A 27,480-nucleotide genomic window follows, 5' to 3' on the forward strand; every position below is an offset into this window, starting at 1 on the left:
TATGTGGTTGTGCACTTTAACCACCGTCAGCGCCCCCGAAGAGAGAGGTCTTAACCATGATCACCACCGGACACAAAGGTGTAGATCTGAGGTTGGGGGATAAATCTTTAATTTGACACATTGCATCACTTCATAGTGGGATCAGCTGTGTGTGTGTGTGTGTGAGAACATGTGTGGAGTAGAAGTAAAAGTACTGAACATTGGAAATACTCCACTAAAGTAAAAATACCTCAAAATTGTACTTAAGTAGAGTACTTTAGTAAATGTAATTACTTTACACCACTGGTTATCAGTTAGCACTCATTATTGTTGCTGTAGTTGCACAGAGAAAAAGAACATGGAGAGGCTCATTATGCAGTTCTGGTGGGCATTTGTTTTGTTTCTCTGTCACCAGACTTATTTTTATTACGGGGACAGAGCTCTGCTCTGTACACGTATTGTTATTGGCAGTATTCTGTCACTTCTTCTTCTTCTTCTTCTTCTTCTTCTTCTTCTTCTTCTTCTTCTGCCACTTTTCGCAGTTCTGGCTGAACCGTGCAGTCGCTTTTTACGAAACTCGGCCATATGGTAGATGGTCATGAAAAACGATCAAAAAATAATTCTCACAATCTTTCGTCCAAAGGTGGCGCTATAGCACTCAATTGAAAATGCCAACTTTGACCAGGTACAACTCATGCCCTGTTTGACCTACAGCCATGAAACTTGGATACACATATGCGTCTCCTCATGCTGAACAACTTTCACACTCTGACTTTTGACCTCTGACCTTTAGATCTCCCACCATTTTGAATTATATGAAAAACAGTCATTGGCTCCTAACTTCTGCATTTTTTCACTTATGGAAAATCCGTTGGATTTTTTTGTAGAAAGTGGTCCAAAGTTCAAGTGTGAAACGTTTCGTGCAGATTGCTCAAAAATCCCAGGAGGAGATAGATTTTAACTATTACAGTTTTATGAAAATTATTCATCTGTGCCTAAAACATACATGCAGACTCACATTTCTTTGAAACTTTGCAGAAATGTACAGGGTCATTCCAAATATCACTGAAACCAATCTTACTCCAATTGGCCAAAAGGGGGCGCTATAGCAATTTTTTGAAAAGGCAGACTTTAAACAGGCATAAGTCATGCCTCGTTTGGCCGAAAGTCGTGAAACTTGCTTACACATGTGCCTTGACTCATGAGGAACACACGTATCGATTTGACCATTAAGCTCCGCCCTTAGATTTTCCGCAATTTTGAGCAGTTTGAAAAATACTTGTTTTTGCCAGTTCTGGCTTAACCGTGCATACGCTTTTTACGAAACTCGGCCATATGGTAGATGCTCATGAAAAACTACCAAGAAATAATTCTCACACTCATTCGTCAAAGGGTGGCGCTATAGCACTCAATTGAAAGTGCCAACTTTGAACAGGTACAACTTATGCCCTGTTTGACCTACAACCATGAAACTTCGATACACACATGCGTCTCTTCATGCCCGACAACTTTCGTGGTCTGACTTTTGACCTCTGACCTTTAGATCGCCCACCATTTTGAATTATATGAAAAACAGTCATTGGCTCCTAACTTCTGCATTTTTTCACTTATGGAAAGTCCGTTGGAATTTTTTGTAGGCAGTGGTCCAAAGTTCATGTGTAAAATGTTTCGTGCAGATTGCTCAAAAATCCCAGGAGGAGATAGATTTTAACTATTACAGTTTTATGAAAATTATTCATCTGTGCCTAAAACATACATGCAGACTCACATTTCTTTGAAACTTGGCAGAAATGTACAGGGTCATTCCAAATATCACTGAAACCAATCTCACTCCAATTGGCCAAAAGGGGGCGCTATAGCAATTTTTTGAAAAGGCAGACTTTAAACAGGCATAAGTCATGCCTCGTTTGGCCGAAAGTCGTGAAACTTGCTTACACATGCGCCTTGACTCATGAGGAACACATCTATCGCTTTGACCAGTAAGCTCCGCCCTTAGATTGTCCGCAATTTTGAGCAGTTTGAAAAACACTTAAACCCAGGATTTTTCAGCTATTTGCGTGAAACTGTATCATCTGTGTGATCTCCTTTTTCACAGTTACTTATCTGTTGGGCCAATGGCGTGTCCCTTAAATGAAGGCCTCACAATCTCAGGGTCGCCAGTTCAAGCCTCACTTGATGCAGACTTAATTTAAGTTGAATTGCAAACAACATGACTGTATCATTGAATACATGTGCAACTGTTAAAGGTAATGATGAAATGCTTCTTGGAGAGAGTATGTTTTTGCAATGTATGACAAACTTCATTGTGAAAATAACCGATCTACAATCTCAAAACTTTTCAGATAGCAACATGTTTCTGAGCTTGTAGATCGGCTGCTTTCACTGGTTCACTTTTATCTTCAACAGATGACCTCAGCCTGGACAAAGCTATAGCCCTATAGGTAGTGTCTCAGCCTGTGAATCCAAAGGTCGAGAGTTTGATTCCTGTCAATGGCAATAGGTTGAGATGTCAATGGGTGAGGTTTTTCACCTGGGATTGCCCCCCTGCGTCCTATATATGACCACCTCAGCTGGGTTGGGCTGAAAAGAATATTCGCCTGTTGGAATCATTTGCTTTGTCTCAATTTCTATCTATTCCCTTTCCATGTCTTATTGTGCTATTATTGCACTTTGCTTTTTGTCTGTCTGTCTGTGGGTGGGTCATTCCACTTTTCAATTGCATTGCACAAAACATAACTGCATCAAATAATGCATGTGCAATTGTTAAAGATAACATGAAATGCTAATTTGAGAGTATTTCATGTTAAAGATAACATGAAATGCTTATTCAAAAGTATTGTTGTCAAAACTCTCTCTCTCTTCAATCTATTCCGTTTCCATGTCTCTCTCTCTCTCTATTCACTGGCCCCGTATTATCGCTGCTTGCAGCTATATTTATTTATTATTATTTCATTCCTCCCCACACACATTTCTGTATTGTCACTGCTGTTGTACCCTACTGACTCACCTGCCAGTGAGGAGCCCCCACCAGGAGGACGTAGAGCCTTCGTCCTACTCCTCCCGCCCAACACTCCCAGCTGACAGGTGCCACCCCAGCTCGTAGGAGAATGTGCAATGACCAATATCACCCTCCCCGCCCGGCATCCCTCCCCCAAACACGGCATTCGTTTTAGTCACTCAACAAAGCCGGATGCACCACGGTGGATAGGCTCTATGCACAGCAGCCATTTTGGAGAAAAATTGGGCCTCTTCTTACTTCCTTCACAGGTGTTACCAATGATACTAATGAAGGCTCTGTTCCATTCTGGTCAAACAGAGTCAGGGTGCTGATATTGTGCATGTTGGCTCACTAGAAATACTAGTGGGTCTCAAAGTGTGGTCCAGGGACCCTCATGGTTCCTTGAGAGGGTGTAACTCTGAGAGTTATGGGGGTCCTTGAAATTAAAAAGTTTGAGAACCACTGTGCTACACTAAATGGAACAGAGCCTTCATTAGTGTCATTGGTAACACCTGTGAAGGAAGCAAGGAAGGGGCCCAATTTCTGTCCAATATGGCTGCTGTGCATAGAGCCTATTCAGGGACTTTACCACCACCCGAGTGCTGTCACCAGACTTCTACACACACACTCAAAGAGCCTCTGCCAATTGTAAAAAGTAGAGAGACTATTATGGGAAAGTAAGTGGTTAGAGTATAAACTTCCAGTAGGGGATTATCAATGGCCCAGCATGAGCTCCTGTTTAAGTGTTATACAAATACATTTTGGTAGCTATGCATATCAAAATACTCTTGTTAAGGACAGCTCACAGTAGTGGGTCCAGCTGGATGTCCCCTGTCTGCCGCCCCCTGCTGACAGAACAGCTGGAAGTAAGCTGCTCCACATTTAATATAAAATATTGAGCAAGATTCCACTGTGTTGAATCCCTTATCATGTAATATAATATAATGATGAGACCCCCCTCTCTCTCACACACACACACACACACACACACACACACACACACACACACACACACACACACACACACACACACACACACACACACACACACACACACACACACACACACACACACACACACACACACACACACACACACACACACACACACACACACAAACACACACACACACACCCTATTCTATTTTTGTAAATATCATCCCATTTGCTATAAACTCTGTGACACACATGCATGTGTGCGCACGCTCTCACACACACACACACACACACACACACACACACACACACACACACACACACACACACACACACACACACACACACACACACACTTGCTGGGTGAAGAAGACATGTCACTTTCTTCTTCTCCTCTTCCCCTCTCTTCTCCATCCTCCATCCTCTGACATCTATGTGACAGCACTGATGGATGATGAGGGGAAAGATGAATGAATCTTTTGGACTGCTGTTGAATATGGAGGAGAGGGGTCACACACCTGCTCTGCAGTTGTCACCTTGTTAAATTGGATCCCATCCCTTCATTTCTCTTTGCTTTTCTTAAACACTCCTCTCAGTCAAACTGTCATCCACTCTACAGAACCAACATAACCCCCTCTCTCTCTCTCTCTCTCTCTCTCTCTCTCTCTCTCTCTCTCTCTCTCTCTCTCTCTCTCTCTCTCTCTCTCTCTCTCTCTCTCTCCCTCCCTCCCAGTGGTGTAAAGTGACTTTACTCAAGTACTACTTAAGTACAATTTTGAGGTATTTTTACTTTCTTCAGTATTTACTAATTTCAATACTTTTATCATTGAGGAAAATATTGTACATTCACTACACTACAATTACTAGTTACTTTGTAGATTCTCACAACGCTCACAATGCCTCGCGATGTGATGCATTGTGAGCTTGTAGATCAGCTATTTTGGTAGGCTACTTTAATTATATTTTGATGCTGATAGTTTTGTACTTTTACGCAACTATTTTGAATACGGCACTGACGGGAATAACAGAGTATATTATCTACACAGCAGTATTGATACTTTTACTTAAGTAAAACATGTGAGTAGCCTACTTCTAAGTTCTTCCATCGCTGCTCCCTCCCTCCCTCCCCCCCCCCCCCCCCCTCTCTCTCTCTCTCTCTCTCTCTCTCATTTGACTCTCATTGACTGAAGATTCCATTCTGCATTTCTTTAAGACTGGATGCAGTCAACAAATCACCTGATTTAGTGACACCATAAGATAACAAACTACGTCTAAACTCCAGGTCGTGCAGACAGTCATTTCATGCAAACGGTGTATTGACCACGGCACAAGATAATTAAGAGCGAATGTTAATTGGGCAGGGCTTGGGCGACTGTAACTGGAGGCTGTTTTTAACAGTGTGGCTAAAAGACGACCAGCCGAGGGTTTTGACTGGTTACAAGTCTCATCATCTTTCTACACACATAGACCATAAGTTTATGTGTGCGTAAAATGAATGAATGAGTTAGATGCTAAATTGCAGTCGCCGTTGATCCAAAGAGGAGAAGGTCGGATCTTCTTTCTTTTTTACCGAGGGTCTGGTAAGCATTTCGCCCGAATATGAAGCAGAAAAGTCGAGATCAGAGTTTGTCTGATTCTCGGGAGCTGGATAGATCTTACGATCCACTGACAGGTAGGTGATGACATTTACTTTCAGTTTTTTTTTATGTCTGAAGAAAAAGTTAGGTTAATAACTTATTAAGCTACACACATTTAAGAATGTATTTAGTTTGCTGGTCTGCCTTAAACTATAAGGGATTCTTATTTAAAACATATATTGCGTTAAAAGCGTCGAAGGCGAAGCTCGTTAACATTCCCTTAAGTATTTTCAAGTCGCCGCCACCATAGCCTACTGTAGCACCAAATCGTTCCTTTGACAATGTAGGATTTTGCTCATAAATGAATGATTTATGACTGCTGCCACAAATCACCACAAACTAACATCTAACTTCTTATGCTGGACGGACCTTTACTTTTAGACCTTCAGAAACTGTAGTAGGAGTCAGTGTCTGCCTACTCACTAGCTCCGACGGAACCTCTCCCTCCGCTGTATAGCTCCGAGATGAGGTTCCTTGTTAGTTACTGCCGTCTGTTTTCGAAATGGTCGCACGTCGTCCACTTTACATGTTTCTTACCCCTTTTTGCACATCGTATGCAAAAAGTAAAGCATTTCCGCCACTCTCTCAGATGTTTGAAGTTTTAACGCGCCATAAAAGCCATCCAACGGGTTGAAGAAAGTATTTAATTTGCCTCGGTTTTCATCCGGTTACATGGTTTTTAAGACATTGCGCAAGAGTTGCGCCCGTAGAGATAACATTACTGGTTACCCTACTGGTCAAATGTTGAATTGCATCTTCTAATGCAAAATATTATGGAACCGGATGAAAACCGAGGCAAATTAAATACTTTCTTCAACCCGTTGGATAGCTTTTATGGCGCGTTAAAACTTCAAACACCTGAGAGAGTGGCGGAAATGCTTTACATTTTGGATACGATGTGCAGAAAGGGGTAAGAAACATGTAAAGTGGACGACGTGCGACCATTTCGAAAACAGACGGCAGTAACTAACGAGGGACCTCATCTCGGAGCTATACAGCGTACAGCGGAGGGAGAGGTTCCGTAGGGGCTACCTACTCACCATCACTGCACTGACTGCCCTGAACGACCAGGTGTCTTTGTCCTCTAACCTTTGTCCTCTATTGTGTGTGTGTGTGTGTGTGTGTGTGTGTGTGTGTGTGTGTGTGTGTGTGTGTGTGTGTGTGTGTGTGTGTGTGTGTGTGTGTGTGTGTGTGTGTGTGTGTGTGTGTGTGTGTGTGTGTATATATATATATATGTAGCTGCCTTTGAAAATTAGGCATAGCCTACAAATGATTTAATAAAAGGTGAAATAGGCCACTTTTAACAATTGATAATTTTTTAATGTAAGCCTATACTTGAGCAAGATCCTTTCCTCCTCGATGACTCAAAGAACAACCCCTGGACACAAATGTCTTGGGTAAACAAATACAAAAATGGATAATAACTGTGCGTGCGTGCGTGCATGCGTGCGTGCGTGTGTGTGTGTTCGTACCAGCAAGCAAGCAGGTTTATATTTCTTTTCAAGAACCAAATGTCCTATCAAGGATAGCACGGGCGCAGTGGCAGCAGCACAGTTTCCTTACAGCAGGTCCTGGGTTTGAACACCAGCAGACGGGCCTTTTTGTGTGGAGTTTGCATGTTTTCACAGTGTTTGCATGTGTTTCCTCCCAGTGCTCCAGTGTCCTCCCACACCAAAAGACATGCATGCTACAATAGGTACATGCTACTGCCAGTGCCCTTGACCAAGCTACCGGCGTTACAACAAGAGTTGTTCCCGATCGCTACACTGTGGCTCTTTACTGTTACTGTAGGTCAAATACAGAGGACTAATACAAATAAATAAAAGGGGACAATAAAGTATATCAAATGAGATTAAACAAAAAGATGAGGATAATTAGGTAAAGTGGGGACATTTTGCTGGTCCTCACTTTTCAAGAGGTTGTTTTTGGGGTTAGGACATAGGGTCAGAATTTGAGTTAGGTTAAGGTTAGGCACGGTTAAGGTTAAGTTTGTGGTGATGGTTTAGAGGTTTGGGTATGAACGTAATCAATGGAAATTAGTTGAAAGTCTTCAAGTATTGCAGTTCAAATGTGTGTGTGTGTGTGTGTGTGTGTGTGTGTGTGTGTGTGTGTGTGTGTGTGTGTGTGTGTGTGTGTGTGTGTGTGTGTGTGTGTGTCCGTCCGTGCGTGCGTGCGTGCGTGTGTCTGTGTGTGCGTGCGTGTGTGTGTGAGTTTCTATTTTAGAGGTAATTTCCCCAACTTTTATTTCAGTAGGTTTTGTCTGAAATGGACATCTACTCTGGAGGATGTCCTTATGGGATTACAGTATGGACAGACGCCATCGGCGAGGCAATGCTGGTTTGCAATAATTTAATCTATTTATCCTTGCATGGCCAGCTTGAATCTGGCCTGGCCTCCATGTACGCCAACAGAGCTAACAGACTGATCTAACCTATAGTCAAGCAACACTGACTGGCTGACTGACTGACTGAGAGAGGGAGGGAGAGAGTTGGAGAGAGGGAGACAGCCTGGGAGAAAGAGACAAATGGGGAGAGACACTAATGGACAAGCATGAAAGTGAAAGTCACTGAAAATGAGATTTCGACCATAATCTGTTTACAGATGTCTTCCCTATACTGTAGATCCAAAGGCAGATGTCACTTTAGTCACTGTTCTTATTCGAACAATAGCCATTTGAACAGTTTTTGTGACTGACGTGACGCCCCTGCCATCTGTGCAGTGTGCACCAATAATGAACCCTCATTGTCTCCGCCAGGCCGAAAGGCATGGCGAGAGAGTATGTTTTACCCTCCGTCCGTCCGTCCGTCCGTGTGTGTGTGTGTGTGTGTGTCCTGTCTGTGTGTTAACAGCTAATCTCCGGCACCGTTGGCCCGGTCGCTGCGAAACTGTGCACACCCACTCCCTGGATGCCAATTCAGAACCTCTGCCCCACATTTTTCACATGGGCCTGTTATAGCGCCACCAGGAGGCCGATTTGTGCAAAACCCATTTTTTCTCATTACACCTACAGCTTCTAACCAAACGTCATGCAAATCGGTACACAGTATCTCTATAGTCATGTGATCAACCCGGATCTGTCCGATTTCCCATATTGCATCCTCATTGGCTAAGGTTGGCTTCCAAAGTTTGCAGGATTGGTCCGTTTTGAACAAACTGCCTCCAATCATGAACGCAGCTTGCCATTTCCATAAAATTGCACACGCACATTCCCACTAGGCCGAGGAAGAAATGCCACTTGAACATTTTCAAATCAGCCTCATGGTGGCGCTATAACTGGCCGATTTGCATTTTTAACTATAGCTGCACCGATCTGCGTGAAACTTTGCACGCACACTCCCTAGAGGCCAAGGAAAAACATTGGACTGCATTTTTCACATCTGCTTTTTACAGCGCCACCAGGAGGCCGATTTATGTAAAATACATTTTTGGAGATTATTCCTTCAGATTATGTCCAAAAAACACGCAAATTGGTACACTGCATCTCCATAGTCATGTGATTCTGATGGATCTGTCCGATATTTCATATTCCATCCTATTTGGCTTACAGTGGCTTCCAAAGTTTGCAGGATTGGTCAGTTTTAAACAAAATGCCTCAAAACATGAATGCAGTGTGCAATTTCCGTGAAAGTTTGCATGCAGATTCCCACTAGGCCGAGGAAGAAATGCCCCCCTTTTCAGATTCACATTGGCCTTTATAGCGCCACCAGCAGGTCTAATTTAGCAAAACACATTTTTGGAACAAAATGCCTCAAATCATGAATGCAGTGTCATCCCATTGAAAGGCCTAAGAAGAAATGCCACCCTTTTCACATTGGCCTATTATAGCGCCACCAGGAGGCCACAATAACCTACCTGACCTGGCGGAGACCTGTGCTCCGAGGAGCACTTTTTCTAGTTTATACTGACTTAGATCTCTTGTCACGTGATCCAAAATTGAGGTAAACTGGGTCTGCTCAGAATTATTATTCAGACACAGAGCATGGTTGGATATTAATGGCTTCATTTCTCCCAATAGACCTGCATGGAAGCATGCATTCGTTTTTTTCTACCCTCATTTATTCAGGTTTTTCCTTTAATTTGTCACCCTTCTGTAACTCTGTATATACTACTGTATATATCATGTAGAGAGGGAGACACATACATTAAAGCCCAATGATGGTGCTGCTTACCGAAAATGTGTTCGAGCGAAGAGAGAAAGTGAATGCTTTCGTTTATCACGACACTTCACCGTGTACAAGCTGTGAGAAATGTTTAACAGATTTAAAAGCTCTCAAACGCTTGACCTTACATCTAGCAATGTATTTTTCTCCCACTCCCTCTTCTCTTTCTTTCTTTCATTCTCTGTCTCTCTCTTTCTATTTCTCTCTGATTCCCCTTTGTGCTTTATCTCTCTGGTCATATCAGGTTCATCTCTTGATCCATACCATGCCTCCCCCCTCTTACACTCATCTCGCTCTCTTTCCTGATATCTGTGTGTGTGTGTGTGTGTGTGTGTGTGTGTGTGTGTGTGTGTGTGTGTGTGTGTGTGTGTGTGTGTGTGTGTGTGAGTGCGAGTGCGTGTGTGCGTGCGCGCACGAAATGTGTGAGTAAGACCTTTTATTCTGTGTGATCTAAAAATACTCGCTCATATTCAACAGAATATTTTATCAACTTCTATCTCTCTTTCTCTGTATTCCTTTCTCTTTCTTCTATCATTCTACCTGTCTGTCTTCATGTTTCTGCCTTGCTGTCTCTCTCCCAGTCACTCATAATTGTATTGTTCCACCATCAGAGGTGTGTGTGTGTGTGTGTGTGTGTGTGTGTGTGTGTGTGTGTGTGTGTGTGTGTGTGTGTGTGTGTGTGTGTGTGTGTGTGTGTGTGTGTGTGTTTGTTTGTGTTCAAAGCCCTGTTAAAGCATTGTTTGTCTTTCCATGGGCAAGCAGCTGTTGTATTTGACAGTTTGATTGACATATCTTAGGTACCCAGGTCACTAACACAGACGGACGCACGCACGCACGCACGCACGCACGCACGCACGCACGCACGCACGCACGCACGCACGCACGCACGCACGCACGCACACACACACACACACACACACACACACACACACACACACACACACACACACACACACACACACACACACACACACCACACCCACACCCACACCCCCCTGGTGCTTTCATTGATCTGGATGATCAAGACTGTGCTTTAGGTTTGAGAAGAACTTCAGAGGTAGAAGATTTACTTTATGTATCTTTCTCATGGCGTGGGAAACAAACTGGTCCTAGGCAGAGAATGAAGTAACCACGTGAATCCCATAGGAAATGAATTGAAATGGCCGTGTCCTTTCGCCTCCCCACGCGATTTCGAGAACTTGCCTTTTACTATGTACTTTTACTCAAGTCAATTTTGAATTCCGGACTTTTACTTTAACATTGCAGTATTGATACTTTTACTTAAGTAAAACATGTGTGTACTTTTTCCACCACTGGTGCCATCTTAGTCCTCCTTGACCTTAGTGCAGCCTTTTATCGATCACGCCACTCTTTTAAAACGTTTAGAGGATGAGATTGGCTTTAAGGGCACGGTTTTAAATTAGTTCGCCTGACGATACCAGCTCTCTGACAAATCTTTTTAACTGCCTGGAAGACATCAAATGCTGGATGGCAACAAACTACCTCCAGTTAAACAAAAATAAAACTGAGGTAATTATCTTTGGCCCTCCAGCCTCAACCGCCCGTCTCTCCCAAGCACTTGGCCCCCTGCGGGAAAGTTCTAACGGCTCAGTAAAAATCTGGGTGTCTTCTTTGACGCAGAGCAAAATTTTATAAACAAGCTAGTAGTGTTGTTAAGGACAGTTTCTATATATTACCCCTGTGCTGGCACAACTGCATTGGTTACCAGTAAAACTTTGAATTGAGTTTAAAGCTTTGCTCTTTGTTTTTAAAGCTATTAACGGTCTAGTCCCTCCATACATTTCCGATCTGATAAACTCGCCTCCTGCCACTAAGGTTACTTACAGTAGATCATCCACTCAGAAATTCCTTTCAGTTTCCCAAACAAACCTCATTACCAAAGGTGACCGGGCTTTCTCCCTGGCCGCACCTATACTCTGGAATAATCTCCCACTCCACATTAAGGCAAGCCCCACCATTGAGAACTTCAAATCCAAACTGAAGACCCACCTTTTTTCTCTTGCTTTTAACACAGTTTGAGGTCATTGTCTGTTATTGTTTGTTGTTGTTTTGTTTTTGTTTTCCTATTACTTTATATGCTTTTATTATTGCTTTGCTAATAGACTACGGTCTATATGTTGCTCTTGTCTCTTGGAAAGCACTTTGGGTCAACTGCTGTTGTTTTTAAATGTGCTATATAAATACATTTGACTTGACTTGACTTGACTTGGTCGACTTGGCGTGGGGAGGGTGTAGACAACCACATGGAATCATCAGATTCATCATCATCTTTTTTTCACCTGACAGTGAGTAGTCCTTCAGCAAGGTATGCTGAGTCTATAGAAGAAGGGCACTTATTTCCTATGTATTCATTATTCTATGGGCCATTCATATTTTAAAGCATACCTAATTACAGGCACATTAACAGTGGGCGCTAGGCTAAAGAAACAAATATTTAAAGAGTTAGGGCCCGTTCACCGTCTTCAAGATCACTTTATTGAGTTGACGTTTGGATCCTCACAAGATCTTCATCAGGTCAGTATAGTGACCTGATGAAGATCCTGTGAGGATCCAAACGTTGTCAACTCAATAAAGTGATCCTTCACCTTGAAGTCCATTAATATTTTAACCCAGCAATAGCTTAAAGGGATTGTAGGGAACATTAAGCCTAAATTTAAAAAATATTTATATATATATATTTTTCATTTTCTCCCCTCTATCAGCCACTATATAATGATGCTGGGGTGTTTTCCTTCATTGAAACACAGCCCTCTTTCTGAAATCCGTATTTTCCCTAATGTTTATGTGTTATATGTTTATGTCCGGGACGTAAATTAATGCACGCATGTGCGCGTCCGTGCGCGTCCGTGTCCGTATGAACGTTTTACTTTCGGTTTTAAAACGCTCTCAAACTTCGTTTTTGAGGCACCGAATTTACTTTTAAGATAGCGTGTGGATAGAATGTAGTTGTTTAACTTCATATATGTGGTCAATTTATCATGAAAGAGCCTATTTAAAAATAAAAATTCAGAGAACCAGCAGGGCAGGCATATCCGCATATTGTATCCCAATAAAGCAACCTGTTTGGGGCACGGTTCCTTGAAATGTACCCTTGCTCTATGGAACTCCCTCCTGCGTCACCCCCTGGTGGTCGGGGAAAAGAACTGCTGGAGTGGCGGTGTTTGTTTAGTTCTGAACTTCCCTACTATCCCTTTAGTAAGTAGGCTAAACAGGCTAGAAAGCATCACACTGTACATGCTACAATGACTTCTATCACACACACACACACACACACACACACACACACACACACACACACACACACACACACACACACACACACACACACACACACACACACACACACACACACACACACACACACACACACACACACACACACACAAGTGTGTGGAGTTTGCATGTGTGTGCAACAACTGAACATGTGTGTAGTGTTTGGACACCAAGGTGTGTTGTAGATTGATGCTTTGAGAGTTTATGGGAGAAGTGTGTGCAACAACTGAACATTGTGTGTAGTGTTTGGACAACAAGGTGATAATGTAATTGACATCAGAGTGTAAAGAAGGAAAGTCAGAGTCTAATGCAGATAAGGGAGTGTGAAGTAGTGCCAAATTGGGTGGAGCGGTTAGTACATGAAGTTAAGGTTGTGAAAATTGTGCCGAATTTTCGCTTTTTGTGTGTTAACAATTGTGAAAAACTGTAATATCAAGCCTTTTTGTTAAGGCTAAGTTAAGTTATCTGTCAGACTAGTACAGTGTGAGACCTCCCTCTTGTGGCAGGAAGAAGGTATTACTGACTAGGAAGACCTACTGTAGCCTTTACTACTTACTGTTATTGTAGTCTTTTAGCAAATCATGCATAGATAACCTTATCTAAGATGAACTATAATCCTCCAATATGTTCAACACTGGCATTCTCCTTGTAATCCTTTGAAAAACACCATTTATTATCAAATAGTATACCTTGTCAAACAGTGTGTATTTATACATTTGTAAGGCTTTGGTAGTCAAATATAATTATTCATATTGTACAGTGGACAGAAATAGAATGTAGTGAATGGCACATTGTAGCCTACTTGAGTTGGCTTTAGTTAAAAGTATTTACAATCATTTACATTTTAAAGTATTAACTCATAGAAAACAATAATCATACTTAAGTTAAGTTAGTTAATACTAAATTGTACTAAACTGTAAAATGTAGTAAACAAAATCATACATTAGATACTTATATATAAGGATGTAAAAAGACTCAATACTCTACGCCCCCCCCCCCTCCCCGAAACAACAACAACATCATCAACAACAACAACAACAGATAACAAAATATATCAAAATAAATATATATTCAAAATAAATAATAGATTCAGTGATCATTTGCTTCATGGCCTTAAGTGTCTCTGATGGCTGAAGGCCATAGTTAATGTTGTGCTGCTGTTTGTAGCTTGGGGAGCAGCTCCACCGCTAGCCTTTCATCAAGGGTGAAGAGAGCTGTTGCCATGGAAACGCTAATCAACTCTGCGTTGTGGAGCCAGAGAGGCATGGAAGAAATTGACAGAGAGAGACCGCGACTCACAGCAGCGCTTGAGGATTCAAAAGCTGAGAAAGAGGCGATAAAAACAAATAAGAAGGTGCGGGTAAAAGATAGAGAGAGGAGGGAAGGATGAAACATAGAATAGCTGGTTCAGAAAGAGAAAATAGGAAAGTGAGGAAGAGATAGAAAAACTGAAAAGATAGCAAGAGGAAATAAGCGAGAGACCGAGGGTATGAAGAGATGGAAAAAGGATAAAAGTTGGCAAGAGAAAGAAGAGAGACAAAGAGGGTGAGGAAAGATGAGGAAAGGGAGAGAGAATCTTCAGACAAATCCAAAGGACTGTCTACTGGTCTGCACAACCTTTACCTCTGGCCTTGGATCAGAGATACAGTACGTGTAAAGAAGGAGCCACCAGAGAGAGAGGACAGAAAAACAAAGAGAATGGAAAAGCTGACAGCTTGAAGAGAGGCCAGGGGGAGGGAAGGATGGAAACCAGGGAGAGAGCAGGGGAGGTTAACATCTCGGCAGGAGGTGTGTCAGTTCTCAGTTCTTTTACAGAGTGGAGGAGTGGAGGCAGGGAAGGAGGTGAGAGTGGGGATATAGGAAGAGGGAGAGAGTTGCTTCTGTTTGAATTTGCTGGAGAGAGAGAGAGAGAGAGAGAGAGAGAGAGAGAGAGAGAGAGAGAGAGAGAGAGAGAGAGAGAGAGAGAGAGAGAGAGAGAGAGAGAGAGAGAGAGAGAGAGAGAGAGAGAGAGAGAGAGAGAGAGAGAGAGAGAGAGAGAGAGAGAGAGAGAGAGAGAGAGAGAGAGAGAGAGAGAGAGAGAGAGAGAGAGAGAGAGAGGTCTGTGAGATAGGAGTGGATAGAATTGTAAAACCATTTGCTGTCCACAAGGATAACTGGTGAGACACAACAGGTGGATGTTTCCAAGGAAGGTGACGCATTAACAAAAGTCTGAGAGACAATAAGAAGGATGTGCTGGAAGATAAGAGGAAGGTTTCTTCAAATCAGGATTATTTCAGGCTGAGCACCTGGACTGATTTAGGAGTAAATGATTCTTAGATACAACCAGGATATTATTAGGACATAATCATGATTATTACGGGTTATTTTTAACCAGTTTGTATAATTGTAATTGATTATTGGTTATTATCCAATCAAATCTGGATTCTTGGCTTTGTAATAAATAGAGGGTCATTTGACCAGACCAGACAGGAGAGAGACAGAGGAGCAGAGCCGAGAGAGAGAGAGAGAGCCGGAGCTCAGCTTTCAGGGCGCTTACTCTAGCCTCTTATCAAGACCATCTGAGCACCACGCAGACCACAGGGAGGAACTGACACTCAGCCTCAGGACGAAAAAAAAAAACGGTAGAAAGGGGACAACAGGACGTCCGCTGTCATATCATCCGGTCATCTCATCACAGGACGCTCATCGGAATTGGCAGCAGGAGGATTATAAACACACTTCAAAACCACACATTGGAGCCGCACCCATGACCTTCTGAAACATTCATGTCCCCTTTGATGACACCCTGAGACACTTTGCTTCAGGGTCCATCCACTGGCTGGCCTAGGGTTACATCCTACCGTGTTTGTCTGTCGCCCCGCTGTCCTCCTGTATCGGTAAAGCAAATACTAAACATCGTCTCGACCAGAAAGAAAGAGGATTTAAAAGACGGAACTTGTTCAGCATGGGCCGACGTAGGACGAGGTACAGAAAACGACTGCTGGATGCGGGAAGACACATTTACCGCTGGGTGACTGGCACACTGTTACCAGGTACTTTTAGCTCAAATTAGTTTGCTTTAACCATGATAATTATGACACCTGGAGCTTTTTGCGGGAAAAGATACATCAAACTTTTTGATGTTACATAGCTTCTCTGCAATACATAGATTGTTGAACATGTCTGAATTGATTGGCCTTGCTGGTAAATTCAGCACAAACACAGTGTGCCAAATCATGTCATGGGCGTGTTTCTGCTGGTAATGTGGACACTGTTATTGATGGTAAACGTGTGGCACGTTGTCAAACGTTTCGAATTACAGTGCACACTGGCTATGAGGTGCAATTTGTTTTATCCTTGTATTTATCAAGGGACAGTTGACAGAGCCCAGGTGCATGTCTAAAGCAGCTCCCTGTCCCACATTCACCAGCTGCACTGCTACAACTGCAGTCGTTTGCGTTTTGCCACTATACAGCACCAGAATAGCTTGTTCAATACCTTGCTCAACAGCACTTTTGCACCTATAGTTGCGGCAGGTTACAAACCTGTGTCCTGCTTCTCTATTCACACATCTACTGCTGCCCTGTATCACCTGAGAAATCACAGATATATATTTACTGTGAGATGTATTCTAATCCTGGGCCAGACCGGTTTATATATTCTGTAAGATGAATAGTGCGATGAGTAGTGTGAGTCATAAGATGCTCAAGGCATTTTAAATGGCACAAAAAGCTATAGGCCTATTAGGTGCTGTGTATTAGTAAATGTCTAATATATCACTGCCCAGGTGCATTTCAAGAGCCACTGTTATTGTCACTCCAAGAAATGTTTTGCTACAGCTATTTTTAAGTGTACCTTTACACAGACTCCATGGTAGTGGACCATAGAGAGAAAGAGAGCACATAAAAAATAGAGATGAGAAGGAAGAGAGAGATGGCTGTCCTACTTAGAGTATACCTGGAACATTCCACTTGTAGTTTAAAGGTTATTGTTACTGGTTTCCCTGTAATTGTACCCATTGCACTGACTGCACTTCGTCAGCTGCTGCTGGCAGTATGCTTGTCTGCTACACCAAATGGAAGAGCAAAATTAGAGAGAGATTAAGATACCATGTGTATGCAGTATATAAAGTATATATATGCACACGCTGTGTATACTGTATATACTGTGCACACGCACGCACACGCACACACACACACACACACACACACACACACACACACACACACACACACACACACACACACACACACACACACACACACACACACACACACACACACACACACACACAGTCACAGTGTATGCAATGCATGGGTCACACTATAGACGCTGTTGCTGACGATGACAACATAACACACGGAGGAAAGGGCAGGAAGAGAAAACTGCTCCATGTTCTGTAATCTACAGTATCACCTTATAGAAAGGAAACACCTATCTCCCTAATAGGAAACACCTGTTACACTGATAGGAAACACCTATCACTTTAGAGAGGACACACTTCTTATAGACAGGAAACAGAAGAAACTAGAAAAAGTGTATAACACTATAATACACAGGTCTCCGCCAGTTGTGTGTATAACACACAGGTCTCCGCCAGTTCAGGTAGGTTATTGTGGGCCAGCAATGTTCGCCAATCAGGATGGAATATTAAAAATCAGGCATGCAGTTCGATTTTTCAGATCTCATTCCAAGTGGCTATGACTGCCTTCCAAAGTTTGCGGGCCCTGGGTAGGCAACCCTGCCTACTTTTCTAGTCACCCCTTTTCCTCCCCAATTTTGTATTGGCAATTATTTCCTCCTCAGGCTCCTGATGAGTGTAACAGTGGTGTGGTGAATGATGAGATTTTTTAAAAACATCTACCACTACATATTACCCCTATCCCTCTATCCACTGGCTGCCAGGATGGTCAATTTAAAGATTCTCCTGTTTGTTTATAACGCTTTAAATGGATTGCCTCCCCTCCTACATTGCTGACCTTTTAACCAAAGGTTAAAATGTTCCAGGTCCCTCAGGTCAGCTGACTTGGGACTAGCTGTCCCGTGGACCAGGCTCAGGCTTTTGTTTTGATTGCTGATTATAAGCCTTTGAGCTGTATGTCTTGTTGTGTCTATGTTTTTTGTATTTGTGATTTTAGCTACCTCCTGGTCTGTACAGCACTTGGTCAATGAGATTTGCTTTAAAATGTGGTTTAACCTTTATAAATAAATTTGATTTGACTTGGCAAACACACATCTCTAAGGTGCTCTAGCAATTTCACTTCTTTCGCAATTTAGCAGTGAGCCCTCTCTCTTCCATAAGACTCTTTCTAGTAGTTTTAAAACCCACTTTCTTGACGTCTCTAACTGTATGTCCCGGACAATGAAATAGGTAATCCTGCTGTTACACTTTTATACTCTCAGTGTTAAATTAACACCTTTGATTTTACTGTGTACTACTAATAACAATCTTTCAACTTTTCTAAATACATTATGGCTAAAAATAAAGAACATACCGTACAGAAATTAAAACACAAGACATATCAAAAGTGGGCAAAATCCCCAAATCCAAGCACATCTATAAAAGTGCAAAAGATAATGGTGGTTTTACTATCCTAAGCTCTTCAGTCGTGTCATTTCACATTCTGGTACGAAGGCCAACAGTTTGTATTTGTACGGCTCACATGGGGCCAAAGCCAGACCAGCAAACTAATTGCTTTTATAAGCAAAATCTTTTATAGTGTAAACATTGTACTGCAGTTTGGTTAGTATTTTATTCCTGTTACATGATGCAGGCAACATAAAGTGGACAGTTCCATCTTAATTACTTAATCATAGAGTATAAAATATATATTACCAATAGTGCATACATTGAACTATTAGTCACCATTTTTGATATATATCATATACTAATATATCATACTAATATATATCATACTACTTCTAGTACTGTATAGTATTGTGTAGTATACAGTATAGGCAAGTAATGTGGAGAAACGGATCATGTAGTTATGCTGTCTCCCCCTCTAACCTTTGCTGTGATTGGTTGTTTCCTAGGGAACCCTCCATCTAAAGCCAATAAAAAGACCATAAAGCAGCGGTTCCTCAGACTCTTGCCATGCTGTCGCTCTTCCTCCAGCCCCTCCGTCAACCAAAGCAAGTGCTTGTCTCTGGATGTCTACTCTGTAGTCTGGACCCCCGCACAGCCTGTTCTCATTACAAAAAAACACTGTCCCTATGAAACCAAGTCGTTTTTCCACTCGTGTCGCTCAACAAAAATAATGTATTTCCACTTGAACAACAACACAGTATAAGTTGGCCTTAACACAGAACTTTTTAAATAACCTAGTCCCTGTCACTCACTAGTATACAGTATGAGAGCACATACTCCTGACTTACTTTCTCTCTCCCTCTCCTTTCTGTTTGATGGAACCCCTGTTTTTCAAGCTACCAGACTACCTGGCCTCATTGCAATTAGGCCCCAATATCCCCTCGGAACTGAGAATTTTAACATAGAATCTCAGCTAAAAAAAGACTACTCTATGTCCTACTTCTCTCTACCGCTCCTGGCCCCGTATTTCTAGACACCACAGTGGTCCTTTTTTCCCCTCACTCTGACCTCACAGACTAACCTATTCACTTTCATCGTCCAAACCAAGCTTTAGATCTCAGATGTTTGACCCCACAGTCAAGACCCCACACTCTTAGTACTCTGTTTCCCAAACAGAATACTTTTTATTGGGGTCAGGAGTCATTCTTTTTTGTTTCCTACAAATTATTTTTAAATCATTATTTCAAAACATAAACATAAAAAAAAAAAAAAAAAGTAAATTCGAAAGAATTTCAGAATTAAAAAAATAATACAAAAACAGTGTAGCTTGTAGATCTGCTATTTTCACTATTAATATGTTTAAGTGGTTAATTCATAGAGTATTTTTGTACATCTGGGTACATTTATCTTTTGGGTCGCCGGTTGAAAAGTTTGTGAACCACTGTCTTAGTAGTTCACCAGCTCTGCTGAGGTTCCCATGAACCCTGAGAAATGTAACGAAGAGGTTCAGCTGTACACCCTCATGGTGTGACAGAGTGTGACTGGCACTGTATGTGTTTCCTCTCTGTGTCTCTCAGACTTTGAAGCAGATGAAGCAGAAAATGCGACTCTGCGTTACAGACCAGATGGCATGGACAAGCTGCTGCAGCAGACCAACTTCAACAAGAGAGAGCTACAGATACTATATAGAGGCTTTAAAAACGTCAGTCACACACACACACACACACACACACACACACACACACACACACACACACACACACACACACACACACACACACACACACACACACACACACACACACACACACGTGAAAGAAACCTAGAAACATAGTTTACTGTAAATCTTTCGACCCTCAGTAAATGCTATATCACCATATTTCAGTTAAGGTCTTGGAAAAAGACAACTAATAACTTTGTGGATGAGTAGCAGCATCTTTGAAGAAGTTTAAGATCACTCACACAGAGGGTGCCCTTCTCCAAGACACCAATGACCTCCTTTTAACAGCAGACTACTGGGGATTGTTCTATTTTACTTCTCTGACCTCAGTTCTGTTCAATTCTTAGAGCATGTTTATTTTAATTATCATTCAATCGATTGTTGCGGCTTGGATCAATGGAACTAACAACATAGTATACACATTTTTAAGTACCTCAGTATCACAACTAATTTGTCAAGGTTTTAAAGAATAAATACCAAGACTTTTTCTTTTTGTTATTTTATTTTATATTAATGTTATATAATCATTAAAATCTCTGTGTTTTGTCAATTATTTGGGAACCCACTTGCAATATCCTCAAGGCCCTCGGGGCCCACAGGTTGAGAATCGCTGGGCTATAGCAACCTACTTTCTACGTACTGCTCCAGCATCAGAACGCTGCAGCCAGACTTCTTAATAGGTCAAGGAAAAGAGAGCACATCACTCTTACCTGCCTCATCGTTACACTGGCTGCCAGTCCACTTTAACCACATGAACCCTATTTACTTTGTTTTTGACAGGGTCCCTCAGGAGTCTATCCTTGGCCTACACCAAATCTCTTCACTTAAAATAGCCGACCTACAAGCCCACAAAGCATCGCATCGCAACGTGTTTTGAAATTCTAGATCTGCTATTTTTGCTGAATCTTTGCCTATTATGACATGCTCAGAATAGGCGATGATCTTTGATGAAGGTTTGTGAACCTTCATCATAAAGAGTTCACAAACCGTTCAAAACTGTTTTGATGAATGAAGCGTTTTAGTTTTTTTCTGACCGGCAAACCATAAGTTTAGGGTCTTCTAGGCCAGTGGTTGATCACTTTTAAAGGTTGGTTAGGGCTGACCCCCCATCCACATTATTGACTGTCTACAATAACTACATTTAAAATGATTCAACATATTTCAAACACTTTCAAGATTTTTCTAAAATGTTCCAAAATACACTGTAGCAGATGTACAAGCTCACATGTGAGCTTGTACGCTATTTTTTAACAGCCAACGCTAAAATCTAGAATGACATGGATGCTTTCCCGGTTTTAATGGGTTAAAGACCAGGGAAACTGCTTTTTAGGCAGGGCCCCAAAACGATGGAGCAATGGAGATGCCGTCTTTAAGAAAATCTCTTCTAAAAATCACACTTTTATGGAATTGCTTTCACCGTTTGATTAGACATTTTGCACTGTGCCCTATACTGCACCTTTTTAGGCATCCATTGGTAACTTTCGCACTCATGTTTTATTTATGAATTGCTTTTTTTGCTTGGTGCGTGTGTTTCTTACTGCTGTTTTGCATTTTCCTGTGCAGGAGTGCCCCAGTGGTGTGGTGGATGAGGAGATTTTTAAAAACATCTACTCCCAGTTCTTTCCTCAGGGAGGTCAGTTACCTATTTTTTACTTTGCTCAATTTTTCTGTCTCACACACACACACACACACACACACACACACACACACACACACACACACACACACACACACACACACACACACACACACACACACACACACACACACACACTGTTCTCTACTCTGTGAAAGTCTGTAACTGTATTAATCTAGAATATATTTTCACATTTATTGTGATTTATTTTACAATTATTTTTAAAGATTACAAAAAATCTAAAGACTTTCTTGAATTAAAATAGACAATAAATCCATAAATAAATACACTTTTGAGAAATAGTGAAAATAGCAGATCTACAAGCTTGGCTACTTTCACTATTGGTGCTTAATTCTTAATATATTTTTAAGTTTGGGTCCCGGGGATACACAAAATGTATGTTTTGGGTCTGGAGCTGAAGGTTTGGGAACCCCTGAACTAGAGTGAAAGGTGCCACTACCTATCTGAGCGGTCACTGTACTGTACTGTATTTTCTCTTCCTGTCAGATTCCAGTATGTATGCTCACTTCCTGTTTGAAGCCTTTGATACCAACAACAACGGATCAGTCAGCTTTGAGGTGTGATCTCATTGGCCTCTACTTTCCAGCTTTAACACGCTTTGCCCTGCTCGGTGTCTCTCCTCTTACCCCGTGGTTTATTCTACACAGTACAATCCAGATTGTTCATTTACAGAGCCTTAACCCATTAAGACCTAAAATATACATTCAAAGACTTACAAGCAGATCTACAAGCTCATAGCGCGGCACAGACTGCCGCTCTATGAGCTTGTTTATCTGCTAATTTTAAATAGCCAAAGTATAAAATAATGGTTAAAGTTGTTACAATCTAAAATGACAGATTCTTTCCTGGTCTTAATGGGTTAAATTAACACTTCAGATTTGTTTGATATCATTCATTATTCCTTGTGACGGGCTTTTCTGTTCATGAACTTTCAGCTGCTAAATGCTAAAACAAATGTGATTGAGGTTTACCTGCTGGGCTGATAGATAAAGAGATGTTAATGTTAATGCAGTGTTGTCTGATGATTCTCTACCAAGGTGTTCACAGTTAGATTATCAGCCTTCCTGTTGTAATTAAGTCAAGTAGCATCTGAAGATTAATATTCAACTAAATTAAAGTTCATTGTTTGGACTGGGAATTTGAACGAGTCAATTTGTGTGTGCAGTGCCTTGATCTTTCTGTGTGTTTGTGACGGTTTCTAAAACGATCTGTCTCTGTTTTTCTCCCTTCTTTCATGAATCCATTTATTTTTCCTGGTGAAGGACTTTGTAACAGGCCTGTCAATCATCCTACGAGGCTCCGTCACTGACAGACTCAATTGGGCCTTCAACCTCTACGACCTCAACAAAGATGGCTGCATCACCAGAGAGGTGACCAGGGCTCACACACACACTCTCTCTCTCTCTCTCTCTCTCTCTCTCTCTCTCTCTCTCTCTCTCTGTCTCTGTCCCTCCCTGTATTTGTGTTTGTGGATGCACATGTAAACCATGTGCTCTTAAGCCCTAATTATACTTTGTTGTATGATGGTGTCGCCCTGCAAAAATAACTAGCAGTTACTAGCAGTAAGTATGTAGAATTAGTAGCCTGTACTTAAAGTTAAATATCTCCCAAACTACAAATGACTTCAACTAAAAAAACTCAAGCATGCATGTACACGGTAAGGTGGATTTTTTTAACTGTGAATGGAGTCTCTAGGTGAAAGTGTTTTTTGAGGTCCCAAATGTGTCCATCGACCTCCATTATAAATCTCTGAACTTTTAAAGGAGTACAATTCTAAAACTATTAAACATTTCAAAGATTCCTTTTCAGGCAAACATGTCCACAGTAAGATGAACATTTTAAAGTATGAATGGGGTTACTAGCAGTAAGTATGTAGGATTAGTAGCCTGTACTCGTTTCCCTTTAAATGTCCATTGCCGCATTGACAATGCATTGGGCGCTTAAAGTTAAATATCTCCCAAACTACAAATGATTTCAAAGAAATAATCTCAAGCATGCATGTCCACAGTAAGGTGGAATTTTTGAACTGTGAATGGAATTTCTAGGTGAAAGTGTTTTTTTTAGGTCCCAAATTCGCCCACCGACCTCCATTATAAATCTCTGAACTTTTAAAGGAGTACAATTCTAAAACTATTAAACATTTCAAAGATTCCTTTTCAGGCAAACATGTCCACAGTAAGATGAACATTTTAAAGTATGAATGGGGTTACTAGCAGGTAGTATGTAGGATTAGTAGCCTGTACCCGTTTCCCTTTAAATATCCATTGCCATTGGCAATGCATTGGGCGCTTAAAGTTAAATATTTCAAAAACTACAAATGATTTCAAAGAAAAAATCTCAAGCATACATGTCCACAGTAAGGTGGAATTTTTGAACTGTGAATGGAGTTTCTAGGTGAAAGTGTTTTTTTGAGGTCCCAAAACCTTCCATCCGCCTCCATTCTAAATCTCTGAACTTTTAAAGGAGTACAATTCTAAAACTATTACATTTCAAAGATTCCTTTTCAGGCAAACATGTCCACAGTAAGATGAACATTTTAAAGTATGAATCTCTCTCTCTCTCTCTCTTTCTCTCTCTCTCTCTCTCTCTCTCTCTCTCTCTCTCTCTCTCTCTCTCTCTCTCTCTCTCTCTCTCTCTCTCTCTCTCTGTCCCTCCCTCCCTGTATTTGTGTTTGTGGATGCACATGTAAACCATGTGCTCTTAAGCCCTAATTATACTTCGTTGTATGATGGTGTCGCACTGCAAAAATAGCTGCAAGCTCATATCACATCACATTGTGATGCATTGTGAGCTCTGCTATATTCACAAATGTTTTAATCATTATTTTATATTTTATATTTAAATAAAAATAAAAAGGTTGGCTATGGTTGGCCAGGTTGAAAGTGGCTATGAGCGATCTGACATCTGTAGTCCTGTCCACAACATTTTTTTTTTCTTGGTCCTGTCCAGGAGATGACAGACATCATGCGTGCTATCTATGACATGATGGGAAAGTACACCTACCCCAATATTAAAGACAACGCACCCAAAGAACACGTTGAGCTCTTCTTCCAGGTAAACAAAGCAAACACTAGCCAGGATATTAACCGGACAACAATGCAATGTGATAGTCAAACAAAGAATGCGAAAGGCTGTTACCCAGACTATGAGCATGATGATTGGATATCCTTTATCCAATTATCTGATCACCAGGCTGGATAATAGACTCTCTCGGGGTACAGTAACATCACACAACTATTGGCAAAATGGCTGCCATGAAAAAGATTTGTATCATGGGAGGGAAAATGTGCACCACAAATTTAAAGCAGGAGTAGAGTATAATCTCCCCTCCTGAAACTTCATGATAAAGAGTTCACAAACAATTCAAAACAGTTTTTATGAATTAAAGGTAGGGTAAGTGATATTTTGGGTTAAAACAAAAAGTATTTTGTTAAAAGGTTAAAGCACTATATTCTGATAGTAATCATTGCTATAGAGTGTTTGTTCAGTAACAGGAGTCTCCCCGTCTCTCCAGCTCTTTAATAAACAGAAAATACATTTACCGGTAGGTGTCAAAATCTCAGCTAATCAGGAGAAAGTACCCATTTTTAAGCTTCATTTTTATAGTGTTTCAGTTCCAATTTTGCCTGCTCATTTCTTAGTGTCATCACTTCCAATTTCACTTGTTTAATCTATATCCTGATTGAGTTCTCTATCCTGATTGGATAAAATTGGCCTTCAATGGTTCCATTTGAGTTCAATGTTAAAGCACATTGCTACAAAATGACAGTCAGGTTTTTGTTCATTGTGTAAAGTTAGCCACTGTAAAACCCTGAGTGTCAATTTAACTGTGTAAAAACAACAAAAACAACAACACAAACGATTTTACAGTGCATGTAATGTATGCCAGGTTCTGTGTCCTTCAGTTTGTAACTTGTTGAAGTTCTGTGTTTCATCTCAACAGAAAATGGATACGAACAACGATGGAGTGGTTACCATAGAGGAGTTCTTGGACTCATGTCAAAAGGTCTCCTACAATATATACCCTGTATATACTTTGTTCACCAGAGTCCCCCAGGGATCTATACTAGGCCGCCTCCTTTTCCCCCCTCTACTTCCCTTTGTGGAAAATAGCCAGTCTATAAGCTCATTACGCAACGCATTGTGAGCTTGTAAATCTGCTATTTTCACCGAATGTTCGCCCCCAAATAGGGACGCTAAGTTTCATGTGGTGAATTTCCAGATGGGCTTGCCCGCCGTCCCATGAAACAAACAATTGATCTGACTTCCTTGAAGTTCTAGATCTGGCAATGTACATCTTCAAAGCCCTGACCGGGCAAAGACAAGGTAATCTCTGCTCCTCCTGTGAGGCAAAGGGAAGGGAGGCGGGTGGAACGCCTCTAACTCCACAGGAACACACTGTATCAGGGGATTTTTAGGTACAAACCCTGAATTGGGTTTAACAATCACTCTCGTAGCCCCCTCATTGAACTGTGTGCACTCCGGGTGTAATGACAGTGCATGAAGATCACTGACACGTTTAGTGGTCACTAAAGCCATCAGTAATGCTGTCTTGAGTGATAAATGTTTCATGTCCACCTGACTCAGAGGCTCGAAAGGTGACTGGGTCAGAGAGTCCAATACCAGGCTCAAATCCCAGGTTGGCACCAGGGACTTTGATACCGGCAACAGCCGTCTGGCCCTTTATGAACCGACAGATAAGGAGGTGTTGACCCAACGTCTTGTTATCAAAGCCAATATGGCAGGCCGAATTAGCCGCCAGATAAACTTTTAACGTGGAAAAGGCCCTGCGCTATCCATTAAGTCCTTCACAGAGGCTTGGAACGGTATGGTGTGAGACAAACATGCGCCATTTCCCGTCATAGAGTTTCCTCGTAGACTGGGCTCTCTCGCTCTGAATAGTAGAGATGGCGTTCTGGGGTAATCCCTTAGTACTCAGGTTCATCCTCTCACGGGCCAAACCCAGAGAGCCAGATGCTCTGGGGACAGAATATCTCGACCTCTGCTTGCGTCAGCATGTCCCTGCGTAACGGGAGCAGCCACGGGCGGTCATAAAGGAGAGTTGTGATCTCCGACACCCGTATACTGTGGCGATGATACTGGTGGCCCGGGGCCACCAGTATCATCGTTAATCCCTGGGTTCTCACTCTGAGCAGATGACATCACTGAACTGTTTCTTAATCTGCCTGCTGCCTTCTAAATAAAGTTTTTCTTTTGTTCTTTTGTCCCTTCCATCCAGGATGAGAACATCATGCAGTCCATGCACATGTTTGACCATGTGATTTAAGGGCACAGTGGGTGGACTTTGAGCAATCATAATGAGAATTTGCTCTCTTCTGGAACTGTTTTGCAGTAATGCCCCTCCTCCCACCCCACCCAACCCAGCCCAGGGGCGGGACTACGCAAAATACACCTGTTGAGGGAGAGGGAGGGGCTTATACCAACCACTTGTGGATCCCTGTACTAACTAAGTACTGTTTTTTATTCATGACCAAGCACATAATAACAAGAATGAATTGATTCATCACTGGAGGTGAGTGTGTCTGATTCATAAAGGACTGGAGCATTTCACTGAGCTGTACTGAACACT

At 41.7% G+C, this 27,480-nt stretch overlaps 1 pseudogene across 1 annotated transcript; it reads left to right on the forward strand.

Annotated features, from left to right (window-relative positions):
* The first annotated feature begins 5,453 nt into the window (after nt 1–5,453).
* LOC311062754 (A-type potassium channel modulatory protein KCNIP2-like) lies at nt 5,454–27,224 on the forward strand (annotated as a pseudogene). Its single transcript, XR_014602864.1, has 9 exons — nt 5,454–5,585; nt 19,020–19,122; nt 20,091–20,215; nt 21,797–21,866; nt 22,377–22,447; nt 23,153–23,260; nt 24,840–24,944; nt 25,834–25,896; nt 27,130–27,224. The product of XR_014602864.1 is annotated as an A-type potassium channel modulatory protein KCNIP2-like (transcript).
* Nucleotides 27,225–27,480: the final 256 nt, after the last annotated feature.

Source organism: Gymnoscopelus microlampas, assembly GCF_963454915.1.
Source record: "Gymnoscopelus microlampas genome assembly, chromosome: 2".
NCBI classification, from domain to species: domain Eukaryota; kingdom Metazoa; phylum Chordata; class Actinopteri; order Myctophiformes; family Myctophidae; genus Gymnoscopelus; species Gymnoscopelus microlampas.